This window comes from Lepus europaeus, chromosome 13 (genome assembly GCF_033115175.1).
Source record: "Lepus europaeus isolate LE1 chromosome 13, mLepTim1.pri, whole genome shotgun sequence".
Classification (NCBI taxonomy): domain Eukaryota; kingdom Metazoa; phylum Chordata; class Mammalia; order Lagomorpha; family Leporidae; genus Lepus; species Lepus europaeus.
In genome coordinates, this window is record NC_084839.1 from 59,374,517 (window position 1) to 59,393,873 (window position 19,357).

Here is a 19,357-nt window from a genome sequence, read left to right on the forward strand (position 1 = left end):
GTCCTGGCTGCTCCACTTCTGATCTAGCTCCCTGCTAATAGCCCGAGAAAAGCAATACAAGATGGCTCCTGCTACCCACATGGGAGGCCCAGATGCAACACTGGCTCCTGGTGTCAAGCTTAGCACTGCTGTAGCCATCTGGGGAGTGAATCAGTAGATGGAAGATTCTCTCTGTCTCTCTAACTCTGACATTCAAATAAATAAGGCTTTATAAGAGATCGGGAACTCTTGCAATAAGGAGCTGGGGCTTTCATTTCATTTCCCAAAACCCTCAGTCATGGGAAAGAGGATGGAAGGCATAATTCTCAGCCTCCTCCTACTCCATGCTGTCAACAAAGCAGGCTGTAGCCCCAAGCATGGTCCTCCAAAGAGATCTATGGCTATTAGAAACAAAATGAAGGCCAGATGGATGCTAAAAGGAATCTAGACAGAGCACCAATTTTATTCAGTGTACCCACCCACTTAGTCTTTTTCTTTTTTTTTTTTTTTTTTTTTTTTTTTTTTTTTTTTAGATTTTTATTTAGTTGAGAGAGTTACAGAGAAGAAGAGACAGAAAGATCTGTCTACCTGTTCACTCCCCAGATGGGCACCATGCTGGAGGTGAGCCGATCCAGAGCCAGGAGCTTCTTCTGGGTCTCCCACATGGGTACAAGGGCCCAAGCACTTGGGCCATTTTCTATTGCTTTCCCAGGCCATAGCAGAGAGCTGGATTGGAAGAGGAGTAGCCAGTACATGAACCAGCACCCTTATGGGATGCCCACACCACAGGTGGAGGTTTTAGTCTTCTACAGCACAGCACTGGCCCCCACTCACTTAGTCTTACTCCTAATCGAGCCTGGATGAACTCTGATTTTATGCTCAAAGTGCACATTGTTGGTTCTCAGAACATAGTAACTCCAAAGTATGGTGCTTTGGCATACTGAGTACTTGAAACCAAACAAGATTGGAAGAACCTCAGAAGCAAGGTCTTTCTGACCTTCTCCTGCCCTCTTGTTTCCCATTCCTTCCTTCCCAGGAGTAAGTCATAGAAACCAGAATTCCTTTCCCCAAAGGTGAGCACAGAAAGTGGAATTCCTCTCCCACAAAGTAAGACATAAAATCTTATTCCTACTCCCTTTGAAAACCTTCATTCTAGAGAGGTCTTGATACCCATACACACACCCACATACCCTAGGAGAAGAATGCTACACAAAGACAAGAAGAATCTGAATAGACGGGTCTTGCTGGGTTTCCCCTCCTCAGTCCATTACCAAGAAATCATACCCTTTCGTCCAATCACATTACCATATGGATGTCCATTAAGCATAAAAATATACAGTTTTCCCTGAGTCTTCAAATCTGAAGGGCCGCATGTCACATAAAAGTATGACTAGGAGCTGGTGCTGTAGTGTAGTGGGTTAAGCTGCTGCCTGCAGTGCTGGCATCCCAAATGGGGATTGGTTTGGGTCCTGGCTGCTCCACTTCTGATCCAGCTCCCTGCTAATTTGCCTGGGAAAACACTGGAAGATGGCCAAAGTGGGGCTCTGTACCCACATGGGAGACCCAGAAGAAGCTCCTGGCTCCTGGCTTCAGATCAATCCAGCTCAGGCCATTGTGGCCACTTGGGGACTGAAATAATGAATGGAAGAACTCTGTGTCTCTCCCTCTAACTCTGTATTTCAAATAAAAAATAAATAAATCTTTTTTTTTAAAAAAAAAAGCCTATGGCTAAATAAATTAGGATTCTGGCAAGATGGTGAATAAAATGCTCAGGTGATCATCTCCCCCACAGAGACACCAATTTGAACACCTGTTCACACACCAAGTCACCTTCACAAGAACTATGGAAGCCAGATGAAAGTCACAATGCCTAGTTTTAGTATAACAACAAGAGAAGACACATTGAAGAAAGGAAGAAAGGAGTTGCCTGCATCACCCCTTCCCCCAACTCCAAGTAGCACAGCATGTAGAGAGATTTGTCCCACTTCAGAGAGGTTGTGTGAATTCTGTCCAGATCTTAAACTTGAAATCTAGTATAGGCTCTGCAACTACTCCCCCAACCAAGACTCCAGCCTCTGGGAAAAAGGGAACTTAGGACCTTGCCTTGGAGTTCAGAACCAGGCAGCACTTGTGATTTCCAGTGCCCATTGAAGCCCAAAAGCTCTACCCCCAGGCCAGGACTCAGAAATCAATCCTCTAGAGTTGCCCGGCACCCTGGTAGGGCAGACACCACACCCCAGTTCCAACACCCACCCCCATGTATCACCATTAGCCTCACGTGCCTGGAATGTACCCTTCAGATTCCCAGGGCTTGGTGACTGTGAGACCCAGATGTGTTCCAGCTTACTGCCAACCTAGGGGCCAAAGGGGTGCCTTTATCATACCTCCCCTATCCTTGGACAGACAGCCAGAAACCATGGGACCATAATGGGACTCAGTGCTAACTGCTAAAACTCACACTGAGCAGATACTAATGGTCTACATCTCTTAGGAAAAATGTCTGTGGGTAGAGCCTCTGGACTTGCCCCAGCATCAGGCAAAGACTTGCACCCAAGTAGGATTAACTTGTTTCGGTATTTATCACTACCAGCCTCATGTAGAGCTGACCTGCACCCTGAAATTGTGAGACCTAAGATATCCCAGCTTTGCACAGCCTCAGTGGCCAGGAGATTGCCTTTATCACCCTTCTCCCATCCTCAGGACAGCAAGGAACCACAGGACTGTGTCTTAGGATTCAGTACCAAGCCAGTCTAGTAAAACCCAACACTAGGCAGATCCTAACAATCCCTACCCCCCAGCCAGTGCTAGTGGGCAGATCCTCTGGACCTGCCTTAGTGCCAGGTGGAATGTAATGGCTGTAGTTAAGCAGACCTACGTTCTATCCAGCATCACTGGTAACTAGTTGTAGTGGCCCTGCGTTGTCAGCCTACCTCAGCAGCAAACAGTCCATAGCAGTGTGGACTTTGGCCCTAAACCCTGTAGAGGGTAGAGAGGGACAGTGACTGTCAGCTGTGGCCTTTGGTTATGATCCAGCATTGTGGTGTTGGTGGTCACAGGACTGGCCATTTGGACTTAACCTCATTCCCATAAGTTCAGCACTTTGGGTTAGGCTCCCTCTTTTTGGATGACTTACCATTTCCTCTGAGTGGCAGTGGGATCAGTGTGAGCTCAGGGTGTCACTGAGACAAGTAATAGCATGCTGGCAGCAGATTTATAGCAATCTTCGACATAGGGTGCCACCTAGTGCTTAACTGGTGTAAGTTTCCGCAGGTTCAGAGAAGAAGCAGACATTTTAGAGAAGCAGACATCTTATAATTTTTGGAAAGACAGCCACAAACAAAGGCAGATGGTAAAGACTACAGAAAAGTAACCAATCCTACAATGCACAAATAATGTTATAAGCCAATAAACATCAAAAATTCAGGGAACCATAACTTTACCTAACAAAATAAGATGCCAAAACTCAGATCTCACATTGTAATATGCTCAGAAGAAGAATTTAAAACAGCGATTTCAAGGAAACTCAGAAAACTGCATATCCCATTTCAGAGTGCAAATTAGAGTCCCAGCTACTCCACACCCCACTTCTGATCCAGCTCCCTATTAATGTGCCTAGGAAGCAGCAGATGACAACTCAAGTACTTGAATCCTGCCACCCACATGGGAGATCAGGATGGAGTTCCTGGCAGCTGGCCTGGCCCAGCCCTGGCTGTTGCAGTCATTTGGGGAATGAACCAGCAGGGAGAAGATAATTTCGCTCTCTCTCTCTCTCTCTCTCTCTCCCTCTCTGCCTATCACTCTGTCTTTCAAATACATAAATATTTATTATAAAAAAAAAAAACAAAGAGAACATAGAGAAGTGACTTAATACTCTAACAGAAAGAATTGACAGAGATGAAAATAATATGGGACCAATCAAAGAAATAGAATTAGGCTCACAAGCTGGAGGCCACAAACCCCTGCCCCCTATGTGATCTTACCTGTATCCATCCACCTGTCAATCAGACTACATAACCACTCCTCTTTGGAGGTGGATAAGTGGCTGAAGTGTGCTGATGTGCCCCTTGTTTTGCTGCTTCTGGTGCCTGCTCTCCCACACTGCCCGCTGCTGTCCCACCTACATGCCCTTTCTCACTGGCAGTCTCTGCGCTGCTCCCTGGAAAAGGCTGGTATGAAGCTCCCCATTTACTCTTTCTGACCCATTTTCCCTTAACAAAGCCCTCCTGGTCATTCACTTTCCAAATAAATCCTGAACTTTACCATGTTACCTGACTCATTGGGGCCAGGGCTAAAAATTCTTATCTAAGCAAACGGCAAGAACCTGAAATATTAAATTTTGGCATAAGGTAAACCATAACAGAAGTAATTTTTAAAATATGAAACAGAAATCCTTCAGCTGAAAATTACACTAAAAAATTTAAGAACATGATAGAAGGCATCAGTAGAATAGAGCAAAGAGAAGAAAGAATCAGTCAGCTAAAAGACAAGCTGTTTGAAAATATACAATAGGAGGACTAAAAAGAAAAGGGAATCAAGAATCAAGAGAAATGAAAGCTTATGGGAACTTTGGGACAGCAAGAAAAAATATATGAGTGACTGGGGTTAAAGAGAGACTTGAGAATGTCCAAGAGGCAGAGAGCATGTTCAAAGAGATAATGATAAAAAAATTACCAAATCTAACAACTCTACAGATGCAGGAAGGTCAGAGGTAACCAGTCAGATTCAGCTTAACCAAGTCTACCTCAAGATATTCTAATCAAGCTCTCCAAGGTTAAACATACAGAGAAGATTCTCAAAATTGAAAGAAAAAAAAAATACATAAAAGGGTCTCAATTTGCCTAACTGCAGACTTTTCAACAGAAACCTTACAAGCCAGGAGGCAGTGGGGTGAGATATCCAAGGTATTGAAGGAAAAAATTTCCAGCCAAAAATAACTGACCCAGAAAAACTATTCTTCAGATATGAGGAAGAGATAAAGACATTCCCTGTCTTGCAAGAAATGTTGAAGGTAGTTTTTCTAACTGAGAGAAAGAGATGCTAATGAGTAAACAGAAAATATCAGAAAGTAGAAAACTCATTGGTAAGAGCAGCTACACAAATTCAGAATATTCTAGTAGAATAAGCATTGTATTTAAATCATTCACATCTTTAGTACTGATATGGGATAAATAGATAAGAAGTTCCTTAGCTCTAAGCGAGCTGGAATCCTTGACAACCCTGCAATGTAACTTTCACTTCTCCCTTTACCTGTCAGCTTGATATGCCCCTATTCCCAGAATGCACTGTGTCTCATCTGGGACCAAGAGACACCATTATTACCACATGGAAAATTTTTTTTTTTTTAAGATTTGTTTATTTGAAAGTCAGAGTTACAGAGAGAGAGAGATCTTCCATCTGCTGGTTCACTCCCCAGATGCCCACAACAGCCAGGGCTGGGCTAAGCCAAAGCCAGTAGTCACCAGCTTCTTCCAGGTCTCCCATGTGGGTGGCAGGGACCCAGGCACTTGGGTCATCATCTATTGCTTTTCCCAGGTGATCAGCAGGGAGCAGGATGGGAAGTGGAGCAGCTGGGACATGAACCGGCACTACAGGCAGCAGCTTTACCTGCTTCATCACAATCCGGCCCAAACACATGGAATTTAAACACCATGTGAGGGCCAGCACCATGGCATACCAGGTAAAGCCACCTGCAGTGCTGGCACCCCCATATGGGCAGTCCTGGATGCTCCACTTCTGATCCAGCTCTCTGCTATGGCCTGAAAAGCAGTAGAAGATGACCCAAATGCTTGGGACCCTGCACCCGTGTGGGAGACCTGGAAGAAATTCCTGGCTCCTGGCTTCAGATCAGCCCAGCTCCACCACTACAGCCATTTGGGGAGTGAACCAGTGGATGGAAGACTCTCTCTCTGTCTCTCTCTCTCTGCCTTGCTGTAACTTTGCCTTTCAAATAAATAAATAAATCCTTAAAGAAGAAATAAACTACATGTGGAGGTATAATAAAAATCACATAAGGATTCATGCATGCCAAGATCCCACCCTGTTTGTTTATTTAATTAAGACACCATCCACTACCTCATAAGAGAATGAGAAGACAAGAGAGGCCTCTTTTTGCCCCTGACCATGTGGGAGGTACTACACGGGCTTCCTCTTCTTCCTCTGTCCCTCTCTCCTCATAGGCAATATTCTAGCCCACTCATGATAGGTGTTTCTCTCTGTGGGGTGGCCCACACTTGTGCATTAATGTATGCTCACTCTCTCACTTTTGAACAAATCCTGTTCTCACTTGGGCACTTTATGTATGGATTCTTATATCTTTGAGGGGCAAGAACCTAGATTAAGGATTAAGTTATACAGGCCCATATCACTATGATGACTAAAAAGCAAAATATTCTAAAATAACAATTATATTAATAAAGAGATAAATATGGAAAAATGGAAAATGGGACATCTAAAATTCAAAATGCAGGGACAAATGGAGCTGATGGAACAAGGCTATAAGCCTCAGCCAATTTAGCTGCTTGATTGAAAGTAGGTAAAATTCCACTTTATCCCTTACCCCTGCCTTCTTTCAAGAGGCTGGCTCAGCCCCACACCCTGTATTGTTCCCCACCCCACTCCCTGCATTCTTTTCTAGGTTTTAAAGCCCAAGAGAAACCTGAAAAACCTGCATGGAGAAATTCATTGTCCCCCACCCCCACCTCTAGACCCTATGGTATATAAGGCCCAGGAGCTGGAGGACTTGCCCTCTGCCCCTTGTTCAGTCTGTGCCCATGCAGGCAGTTGGCCACCTCTGTGAATTTACTCTTTCTTGAATAAATTAGTTTTGGCTGCGAGCTCATATCCTGTCTCCTCTCTGTTTAGCACCTCTTTTCCCTACAAGAGTGAAAGTGCAAAGTTCTTTATTTGTATTTCTTATCTCTGCTCTTATTTCTTTTCCTATCTTTATAATCAATGTCAAGTTTCTAACATGTGCTTTACCTGACGATAATCAATATGCAAAGTGCTATATGTTGGAGTGCCATGTTCTGAACCCCTTTGTGTATATGTATGTGTGTGTGTGTGTATAATTGCTTATTTCAACCATCTATCAGAAAAATACAAAATCCTGAAATCATAATACCAAAGGTACCCTAATCCACTGTTGGTGGGAATGTAAACTGGTACAGCCACATTGGAAGACAGTATGCAGATACCACAGAAATCTGAACATAGACCTACCATATGATCTAGCCATTTCACTCCTGGGAATTTACCCAAGGGAAATGAAATCAGCATATGTAAGAGTTATCTGTATCCCCATGTTTATAGCAGCTCAATTCACAATAGCTAAGATATGGCATCAACCCAGATGTCCAACAACTGAAGACTGGATAAAGAAATTATGGGATATGTACACCATGGAATATTACACAGTGGTAAAAAAAAGAAAAGGAAAGAAAGAAATCTGTTTGTTTGCAACAAAATGGATGCAACTGGAAAATACAATACATAGTGAAATAAGCCAGTCCCAAAAGTACAAATACCATATGGTCCTCCTCGTCTGTGGTAACTAACAGAACACCTAAAAGGTAATCTGTAGAAGTGAAATTGACACTTTGAGAGGTGATGACTTTCAATAGCCCTTGTCTTAACTGTTAAGGAACAGTTTTTGTTTTGTTTTGTTTTGTTTTGTTTTTTCATGCTATTTGCTGAACTCTTTACTTAGTATAGAGTTAATCATGTGTATAAAGGCAATTGAAACTAAATCTCAATAAAAAATAAGAATGGGAATAGGAGAGGGAGGAGGAAGAAGGGTGGGAGGGTAGGTAGAGTGGGAAGAATCACTATGTTCCTAAAGTTTTATTTATGAAATACATGAAGTTTGTATGCCTTAAATAAAAGGTTTCTGGGGTGGAGGAAGACATCATGAAAATGAAAATGAAAGGCAATTTGTTAAAATTCTTCATCTATGATATTTTTCTCTTTTTATTTATAAAAAATGCATTTTATTTTTCAACTACTAAATCCTTGAGGATTAAAATTACAATGTCCTGTTGAGAACAAGATTCCCTAAAATGCTGAAGCAAATGCTTAGAATGAAAAGTCAGACAGGGTGGAATGGAGGAGAAAGCCAGGAAAGCTTTATCTGGAATTTTGAGCTTAACAACTTAAGGAAGAGGAAGGTACAGTCTGCAACTTAGGTAAAGTGGCTTCATTGTTTCCTTCAAAACAAATGTGATACTTGAGGGTGATCAAAAATTTATCTTTAAAAATTTAATTACCCAGAGTTTGGCATTTTTTTTATTTTTCTGAATTTTACTGCAATTGTCAAATGGTTACTGAATATCTCTTATTTTTGCCCATCAGATGCTGACCACCATCATACTGGAACAATTTCTCATTATCCTTGGACTCTAGTTAACATAATTCTGCATGCCTTTGGCTCACTTTAGAAGCATGGGTACTATAGACCCCCACCCCCACCCCTTTTTTTTAAAAAAAAGATTTATTTATTTTATTTGAAAGAGTTACAAAGAGAAAGAGGGAAAGACAGAGAAAGAGATCTTCCATCCACTGGTTCACTACCCAAATGGCTGCAATGGTTGGGGTGGGCTAGGCTGGGGCCAGGAGCCTGGAATTCCATACAGTTCTCTCCCATGGGTGGCAGGGCCCCATGTAGTTGAGCCATCTTCCACTGCTTTGCCAGGCTCATTAGTAGGCAGTTGTATCAGAAGTGAAGCAACCAGGACTCCAGCCAGCACTCACATGGGATGCCAGCATCACAGGCTGCTGCATCTTAACCTGCTACGCCACAATACCAGCTTTCCCATAGCCTTTTTAGAATGTGTCATTCCTGGCTGGTGCTGTGGCACAGCAGGTAAAGCCACTGTATGGGTGCCAGGTTGAGTCCTGGCTGCTCCACTTCCCTCCCAGCTCTCTGCTTCAGCCTGGGAAAGCAGTAGAAGATGGTCCAGGTTTTTGGGCCCCTGTACCCGTGTGGGAGATCCAGAGGAAGCTCCTGGTTCCTGGCTTTGGATTGGCACAGCTCTGGCCATTGTAGCCATTTGGGAAGTGAACCAATGGATGGAAGACTGACTCTCTCTCTCTCTCTCTCTCTCTCTCTGCCTCTACCTCTCTGGAACTCTGCCTTTCAAATAAACAAATAATCTTAAAGAATTTGTGAAAAAACAAAATAAAATGTATTATTCCTGGTGCCAGCTTTGTGGCACGGCAGATAAAGTGGCCACCTGGAATGCCAACATCCCATGAGGGCACTGGTTTGGGACTCAGCTGCTCCACCACCAGTCCAGTTTTCTGCTGGTGCACCTGGGAAAGCAGCAGAAGATGGGTCAGGTGCTTGGGCCCCTGCACTCACGTGGGTGATCCAGAGGAGGCTCCTGATTCCTGGCTTCCAACCAGCCCATCTCTGGCCATTGTGGCCATTTAGGGAGTCAATCAGCAGATGGAAGATCTCTCTCTCTCTCTCTCTCTCTCTCTCTCTCTCTAACTATTCCAGGTAAACAGATAGATCTTTAAAAAAAAAAAAAAAGATGTATTTGTTTATTTGAAAGGCACAGTTACAGAGAGAGAGGTAGAGAGACAGAAAGAGAGATCTTCCATTCACTGGTTCACTCCCCAAATGGTCACAACGGCCAGAGTCAGGAGCCAGAGATTCTTCCAGGCCTCCCACATGGGTGCAGGGGCCCAAGGACTTGGGCCATTTTCTGCAGCTTTTCCAGATGCATCAGCAGGGAGCTGGATAGTAAGCAGAGCAGCCAGGACTCCACTGGCACCCACATGGGATAACAGCACAGCTTTACCCACTACACCACAGCATCAGTGCCAATTGATAGATAAAAAAAAAAAAAAAAAAGTTAGTCCTGACAGAAAAGAGATCATCATTTTGTTTTAAACTGATTGTAAACTGTATAATGTGAGGATGGTTTATTTCATCCTGATTTATGCTTAGATTTAAAATTAAACATTATCACTACTGGTCTCCCTGGATGATTTAAAAAAAAAAAAAAGATAGATAGATTTAGAGAGAGGGTTCTTCCAGCTGCTGGTTCAGTCCACAAATGGCCACATCAGTCAGGGGTGGGTCAGGCTGAAATCAAGAGCCTGGAACTCCATATGGGTCTTAGGGACCCAAGCAATTGGGCTTTCATTGCTTTCCCAGGTGCATTAGCAGGGAGCTGATCAGAAGTAACACAGCCAGGACTTGAACCGGCACTCGGAGATGGGATGCCCACATTGAAAGCAGTGGCTTACCCTTCTGCATCACAAGGCGGGCCCCCAAGATTATTTGTTTTTTATTCTTCACCCAACACAGGATAGTCTGCAGGCAACTTAGGGAACACAAAAAAAACACTGAAGGGCATAAGAGTTTTAAGTGGTATCAGTGTGTTGAGTATATCTCAGGTATAACTTGGATCATTAAAGAAAATCACCCCAACAGCTTCCTTAAATTTCCCACAAAGGAAATTTCCCACAAAGGAAATTTCAAGGTTTAGAATACTCACCTTTCCTCATCTCCATCTATTCACATTCCTCCTACTGTTGATAACTTGCCAATTGTCACCACCCCTATAAAGCTCAATCTGAAGAGAATCTTTCTCCTCAAAACTCCCACAGACATGTTTGGTACAACTCCGTGGTTGCTAGTCACATGCTGTTTATCAGCATCACTTCTCTTTATTTATTTTTTTAAATAATTGTTTGGGTTTTTTTTTATACTTTTAAAATTTCTAATTAGTTTTTAACAGATTCAGTGTGATTTGTAGATACAGTTGTAAGAACATAATGATATTCCCTTCTTTCCTCCCTCCCTCCTTCCCTTTCTCTCCCTCCTTCCCCCTCTCTCCTTCCTATCCTCTTTCCTTCTCCCTTTTTTTTTTTTTTTAAGTTTTTGAGATAATACATTTTAAAATCACATTACAGGGCCGGCGCCGTCCATATGGGCGCTGGGTTCTCGTCCAGGTTGCTCCTCTTCCAGTCCAGCTCTCTACTGTGGCCTGGGAGAGCAGTGGAGGATGGCCCAGGTGCTTGGGCCCTGCGCCCACACGGGAGACCAGGAGGAAGCACCTGGCTCCTAGCTTTGGATCAGCACAGCGCCGGCCATAGCGACCATTGGGGGTGAACCAGTGGAAGGAAGACTTTCCTCTCTGTCTCTCACTGTCTAACTCTACCTGTCAAATTAAAAAATTACATCACAGTAATAAGGCTTAATACTTTACCAAACAAGAAGTGTATCTAATAAAAAGCAAAAAGATCTTAGTTAAGTGGAAATATAGACAATGGCTATAAACAATAATTGACTGGAAAAATAACCATTTCATCCATATACAGTAAATTATAAAGTAACTACAGATCATTAAAACTATAGTGGGCCGACGACGCGGCTCAATAGGCTAATCCTCTGCCTTGCCTTGCGGCTCCGGCACCCCGGGTTCTAGTCCCGGTTGGGGCGCCGGATTCTGTCCCGGTTGCCCCTCTTCCAGGCCAGCTCTCTGCTGTGGCCCGGGAGTGCAGTGGAGGAGGGCCCAAGTGCTTGGGCCCTGCACCCCATGGGAGACCAGGAGAAGCACCTGGCTCCTGGCTTCAGATCAGTGAGATGCGCCGGCCGCAGTGGCCATTGGAGGGTGAACCAACGGCAAAAAGGAAGACCTTTCTCTCTGTCTCTCTCTCTCTCACTGTCCACTCTGCCTGTCAAAAAAAACAAAAACAAAAAAACAAAACAAAACAAAAAACTATAGTAGTATAACACTCTTAATCATTGATTTCACAAAGATATAAAACAAAGTTTTACAAAACTATATTTGTAGCATTTGTTTCTTTTTGTTTGGTTTTTAAATTTTAGCTCCCACATAAAAGGGAGAACATGTGGTATTTATCCTATGGGTCAGGCTTATTTCACTCAGTATGACATTGAGCATCCATTTCGCAGTAAATGGTAAATTTAATTCATTTTTGTAACTGAATAATATTCCTTTGTGTGTATATACCATATTTTCTTTATCCATTCATCTAATGATGGACACTTTGGTTGGTTCCAAATTTCAGCTATCATGAGCAGTGCTGCTATAAACACAGTGGTGTGGGTATCTCTTTGATACACTGTGTTCAAGTCTTTTGGGTATATACCCAGTAGTGGGATTGTTGGATCATATGGCAAGTCTATTTCTAGTTTTTTAAGAAACTTCCACACTGTTTTCCACAGTGACTGCACTAATTTACATTCTCACCAATTGTGGATAATGTTCCCCCTTGTCCACATCTTCACCAACATGTTACTCTCCGTGTTATGGATTTTAGTCATTCTAACAAAAGTAAGATGACATCTCATTGTGGTTTTGATTTGTATTTCCCTGATGGCTAGTGATGTTGGCTATTTGTATCTCTTCTTTTGAGAACTGTCTATTGAAGTCCTTTGCTATTTCTTAACTGGACAGTTTTCTTTTTGTTGTTGTTGAGTTTTTTTAATGCTGATATATTTGGGATAGTAATCCTTGATCAGGTAGGTGGTTTGCAAATATTTTTCCCATTCTGTTGGACATCTTTTCACTCTGTTGGTCATTTCCTTTGCTGGGCAAAAGCTTCTGAGTTTGATATAGTTCCATTTATTTAGTTTTGTTTTTGTTACTTGTGCCTTGGAGGACTTGTCCAAGAAGTCATACCCTACACCAATGTCTTGAAGTGTTTCCTTCCCCTACTTTTTTTCCCAGCAACTTCATAGCCTCAGGTCTTAAATTTAGGTCTTTGATCTATCTTGAGTTGATTTTTATATATGGTGAGAGGTATGGATCTAATTTCATTCCTTTACATATATACATCCAGTTTTGCCAGTACCACTAGCTGAAGAGATTATCCTTAATCTACTATATGGTCTGAGCACTTTCGTCAAAATCAGTTGGCTGCATGTACATGGATTAATTTCTGGGCTCTCTATTCATTCCATCCATCTATATATCATTTTTTATGCCAGGACCAAGCTGTTTTAATTACTATAGTTTTATTATACGCCTTGAAATCAGGTATTATGATGCCTCCAACCTTGGTTTTTCTTGTTCAGGTTGTTGGCTATTTGAGGTCTTTTGTGATTCCATATGAATTTAGGATTTTTTTTCTTTTTTTTTTTAAGATTTTATTTATTTATTTACTTGAAAAGTAGAATTACAGACAGTGAGAGGGAGAGACAGAGAGAGAGGTCTTCCATCCAATGGTTCATTCCCCAAATGGCCACAACGGTCAGAGCTGCGCCGATCTGAAGCCAAGAGCCAGGAGATTTTTCCTGGTCTCCCACGGTAGTGCAGGGGCCCAAGGACCTGGGCTATCTTCTACTGTTTTTCCAGGCCACAGCAGAGAGCTGGATTGGAAGAGGAGCACCCAGGACTACAGCCGGTGCCCATCTGGGATGCTGGTGTCGCAGGTGGAGGATTAACCTACTGCGCCACAGTGCCGGCCCCAGGATTTTTTTTTTTTTTCTAACTGTAAAGAATGCCATTGGATTTTTGATAGGGATTGCATTGAATCTGTAAATTATTTTTGGTAGTATAGATATTTTAATGAAATTGAATTTTCCAATCTGTGAACAAGAACTATCTTTCCTTTTATTGTTGATTTCTTTCATCAATGTTTGATAATTTTCACTTCTTTGGTTAAATTTATTTAAATGTATTGATGTTTTTTGTGGTTATCGTGAATGGAATTTCTTGATATCTTTTAATATGAGTTCATCATTAATATACAAAAAAGCCACTGTTTTTGTATGTTTATTTTGTAACCTGCAACTTTACTGAATTGGTTTATCAATTCTAACAGCTTTTTGGTGCAGTGTTTGGGATTGTCCATGTACAACATCATGTCAGTTGCAAACATGGATAACTGATTTTTTTCTTTTCTAATTTTGATGCCCTTTATTTCTTTCTCCTTCCTAACTGCTCTTGCTAAATCCTGCAGTACTATATTGAATAAGAGTGGCTAAAGTGGACATCTTTGTCTTGTTCCAAACCCGAAGGGAAATGCTTTCAGCTTTCCCCCATTCAGTATGATTTTGGTTTGTGATCTATAGCTTTTAAATTTTTTGAGGAATGTTCCTTCTATACCTAATTTAGCTCTTTTTTTTTTCCATGAAGGCGTGTTGAATCTTATCAAATGCTTTCTCTGCATCTATTGAGATGACCATATGGTTTTTGTTCTTCATTCTATTGATGTGATTTATGACATTTATTAATTTGTGAATGTTGAACCACCATTTTTGGGATAAGCTCCAAAATCATGATAAATCATGATAAATGATCTTTTTGATGTGGTTTTGGATTAGGTTTGCTACTATGTTGTTGAGAATCTTTGCATGTATATTTATCAAGGATATATGTCTGTAGCTTTCGTGTTGTGTCATGTCTTTGGTTTGGTATCAAGTAATGCTGGGCTCATAAAAAGAGTTTGGCAGAGTTCCATCCTGTGCAGTATTTTGGAATAGTTTGAAGAATAAGAATTTATCCATTTCTTTGAAATTTTCCAGTTTATTAGCATACTTCAAAGTAGTTTCTTCTGATCCTTTGTATTTTAGTGGTATCAGTTGTAATGTCTCATTTTTCATCTCTAATTTTATTTATTTGCATTCTTCCTCTTTTTTTCTTTGTTAGTCTAGCTAGAGGGTTATCTATTTTGTTTATCCTTTCTAAAACCAACATTTGGGGGCGGGGGTGGCACTGTGGTATAGCAGGTAAAATTGCGGCCTGCAGTGCCGGCACCCCATATGGGCAGTCCTGGCTGCTCCACTTCCAATCCAGCTCTCTGTTATGGCCTCGGAAGGCAGTGGAGAATGTCCCAAATCCTTAGGCCCCTGCACCTGAGTGGGAGACCCAGAAGAAGCTCCTGGCTCCTGGCTTCAGATTGGTGCAGCTCCAGCCATTGCTTCCAATTGGCGAGTGAACCCAAGAGAGATGGAAGACCTCTCTCTCTGCCTTTGCCTCTCTGTAACTGCCTCTCAAACAAATAAATAACTCTTTAAGAAGACACGAACAAAAAACAAATTTTTAGTTTTGTTTATTATTTTCCTTTCAGTTTCATTTATTTCAGCTCTGATTCTTATTATTTCTTATTTCTTGCCTCCTGCTGATTTGGGGTTTGATTTGTTCTTGTTTTTCTAAGTCTTCAAGATGCATCATTAGATCTTTAATTTGAGACATTTCTCTTCTTTGAATGTAAGCACTTAATGTTATATACTTCCCTCTAGAAACTGCTTTTGCTGTATCCCATAGGTTTTGATATGCTACATTTTCATTTTCATTAATTTCAAGAAAGTTTTTGATTTCTTTTTTAATTTCTTCAATAACACACTGATCATTCAATAACATGTTTAATTTCAAAGTATTTATGAGTGTTATATTGTTCTTGTTGTTGATTTCTAATTTTATTCCTTTATAGTCTGAGAAGATACATTGTATGATTTGAATCTTTTTTAAATTTGCTGAGCTTTTATTTTTGGCCCAATATGTGGTATATCCTAGAAAATGTTCCATGTGCAAAGAGAATGTATATTATGTAATATTGGGTGAAATATCCTGTAAATGTCTATTAGATCTATTTGCTTGATAGTATGCTTCAACTCCCATGTATCTTTATTGATTTTTTTTTTGTCTGGATGATCTGTCCATTGATGAGAGAATCGTGTGCTGAAGTCACCCGCTATTACTGTATAAGACTCTATTTCTCCCTTTAGGCCAAATAGTATTTTCTGTATATATCTGGGTAGTCTTGTGCTATATATATGTATATATATATATATATATATATACATATACATATATGTATATATATAATTTATGACTGTTCTTGCTGAATCAAATCTTTTATCAATATATAATGTCCTTCTTTATCTCTTTTGACAATTATTGGCTTACAGTTTTGTTTTTTTTTTAATCTGTTATCAGGATAGCTATGCCTGCTCACTTTTGGTTTCCGTTTACCTGGTATAGCTTTTTCAAACCCTTCACTTTCAGTCTGCATGTATCATTGTTTGTGAAGTGAGTTTATTGTAGACATCATATAGTGGGGTCATGGTTTTTTATCCATTCAGCCAAGTTAAGTCTTCTAGTTGATGAATTTCATCCATTTATGTTCAAGATTAGCATTAATAGATAGAAGCTAAGACCTATCATTTTGTTGATTCTTCCTGCTCTGTTAGTGAATTTGGTGGTGTCATTTGTTTTCATGATGCTTACTTCTAATGCAGATGTCCTTGAGAATTTCTTGTAAGAGTTATCTGGTAGTGGTGAATTCTCTCAGTTTTGTTTATCTGGAAAATACTTTAGTTCTCTTTCACTTTTAAAGGGTAGCTTCACTGGATGTAGTATTCTTGGTTGGAGGTTTTTTGTTTTAAGACATTGAATATATCATCCCCTCTCTTCTGGCCTAGAGGGTTTCCTCTGAGAAGTCTGATGTTAATCGAATTGGTTTTCCTTCATATGTAACTTGATGCTTTTTTCTTACTGTCTTTTAGATTCTCTCTTCGGCCAGCACCATGGCTTAACAGGCTAATCCTCCGCCTTGCGGCGCTGGCACACCGGGTTCTAGTCCCGGTTGGGGCGCCGGATTCTATCCCGGTTGCCCCTCTTCCAGGCCAGGAGCCAGGTGCTTCTCCTGGTCTCCCATGGGGTGCAGGACCCAAGGACTTGGGCCATCATCCACTACCTTCCTGGGTCATAGCAGAGAGCTGGCCTGGAAGAGGGGCAACCAGGATAGAATCTGGCGCCCCAACCGGGACTAGAACCTGGTGTGCCGGCGCCGCAAGGTGGAGGATTAGCCTGTTGAGCCACGGCGTCGGCTTTTTTTTTTTTTTTTAACTTCTAAAAGTTTTTAATTAACTTATTTTGAAAGACAGAGATTTAGACAGAGAAAGATCTTCTATCTTCTGTTTCATTCCCCAAATGCCTGCAAGAGTTAGGGCTAGAAATTGCAAAGCCAGGAGCCATGACCTCCATCTGCATGTCCCCCATGAGTGGTAGGGAACCAAGTACTTGAGCTATCCCTGCTGCCTCCCAGGATGAACATTAGCAGTAAGCTGGGTAGAAAGTGAAGGACCTGGGACTTGAACCAGGAACTCTGATATAGAATGTGTGCATCTCAAGTGTCAACAAACCACTGTGCCAAATGCCTGCTTCTTTTGGATGTAACATTTGATATAACAATTAGGGCAGAGCAGTTAGGATGCCATTGGGATATCTGCATCCCATATTGGGGTGTCTGGATTGAGTCTTAGCTACTCTCCTTCCTATCCATATTTCTGCCAATGAATACCAAAGGAGGCAGCAAATAATGGCTCAAGTACTTGGGTCCCTGACAATGTGAGAGACTCAGACTGAGCTCCAGGACTTCAGTGTGGCCTAGACATAGAAGTTGCGAGCAACTGGATAGTGTCAGAGAAGCCTGCATAGGATTCTAGGATTTTCTCAACACTTCTATGTTTTATGGTGTCACAGAACAACTGGTAGATAGTAAGAACTTGTATCAGCAATACAAAGACCTCCCTCTCAGAGAGACCCATTCTTTATAATAAAGGAAGTGAAGGTCATATGGGAAGCAGTAATGACACACTCCTACTCTTCCCAGCAAGGGAGGTATCAGTGAAGGCTTAGTAGAGAGCTGGAGATCCCACTTCCATTCAGCACTAATAAGGTGTCTACTCCATGGAGTTCCAGCTCTTGACGTTAGTGTGGCCTAGCCCCAGCCATTGAGGGCAGTTGGAGAGTGAACCTGTGAATGGAAGGTCTTTCTCCTCTCCTTGTCTCTGCCTTTAAAGTAAAATGAAAAAAAGAAAAAAAGAAAAAAAAAAAAAACCCAAACCCACAACCTCACTAAATACTGTCTATAAAAAATTTACTTCAAGGGGCCAACAATGTGGTGCATAGTGGATTGTACATCCTTTAACATTAGTGTAAAGGTTAAAAGATAAAAGTGTTAGCTATGGGCCTAGTGCTGTGGCATAGTGGGCTAAGCCTCTGCCTGTGGTGCTGGAATCCCATATGGCCGCCAATTCCTGTCCTGGCTGCTCTTATTCCGATCCAGCTCTCTGCTATGGCCTGGGAAAGCAGTAGAAGATGGCCCAAATACTTGGGACCCTGCACCCACGTCGGAGATCCAAAAGAAGATCCTGGCTCCTGGCTTCAGATCGACCCAGCTCTGGCCATTGCAGCTATTTAGGGAGAGAACCAGTGGATGGAAGACCTCTCTTTCTCTCCCTTTCTCCATCTATAACTCTACCTCAAATCAATAAATAAAATCTTTTAAAAAGTATTAGCTATTATAATTTGATAATGGATATTTAATGTAAAAAGAAAATGTAAATTGTGACATCACAGGGCAGCGAGGATCCTCTGCAACTCACGACTGTGGGAGCCTTGTGCACTGTGACTGTGGGAATCCTGGGACTGCACAGTAGGGCATGGGGTGTAGCTGGGTCTCTGGGAAAACACTGTGTATGGCATTAGAGGCTTAGAGCTCCCTGACTGCCTGGGGTGGATCATTGCAGAGGGCTCCAGGCTCACAATGAGGATTGCACAGATCCTTTGTGTGGTTTATGACCAGTGTGGGTGAGGGTTGTAGCCACTGTGGGCTACACCTGATCACCTCAGAAGAGAGGAGGTAAGGATGTGATTAACCCAACAGAGGTGATCATACTCTTTTCTACTAACAAGGGGAGATCTACCATGCTCATGAAACTGAAATCATACCATGCCTCATCTCTGACCACAATGGAATGAAGCTGGAAATCAACAAGTCAAGAATCTCCAGAATATGTGTAAACATAAGGAGACTAAACAACATGCTCCCGAATGAACAGTAGGTTATAGAAAAAAATCAATAAACATGCCCCCCGTGACCTCATGCCCCTACCTGACCACACCCGTGTGCCCACCGGCCAATCAGACTAATTAATCACTCCCCTTTGGAAGTGGATTAAAGGCCTGGGACACAGTGGGCCCAGCCCTTTTGGCCTTTTTCCTTTTGCCCTGGACCTGTGTGTTGCCCTGTGCCTCCAGAGCATGTGGCCTTCGAGCCACCCACTCCATCCTTTCTGGCCTACATGTTTCTCCATGTGGCTGGCTCCTGGTACTCACTATGAATCCAAATTTCTCTCTCTTTTAGATAGGGCCCTCACTCTCCTATGCATTTCTCTCACTGAATAAAAAGCTTAACACTTAAAAAAATCAATAAAGAGGTAAAATTTCTGGAAACAAATAAAGATGCCAAAACAACATATCAAAATCTATGCGATGGCCAGCACTGTGGCGTAGTGGGTGAAGCCACTGCCTGCAGTACCAGCATCCCATGTGGGCACTGGTTCAAGTCCCAGCTACTCCACTTTCCATTCACCTCTCTGCTATGGCCTGAG

General features: G+C 42.0%; 1 protein-coding gene across 1 annotated transcript in view; it reads right to left on the minus strand.

The window, feature by feature from the left end:
- Positions 1-19,357, minus strand: part of WDPCP (WD repeat containing planar cell polarity effector) — a 654,855-nt gene that overhangs the window by 411,187 nt on the left and 224,311 nt on the right. The window lies entirely within an intron of this gene.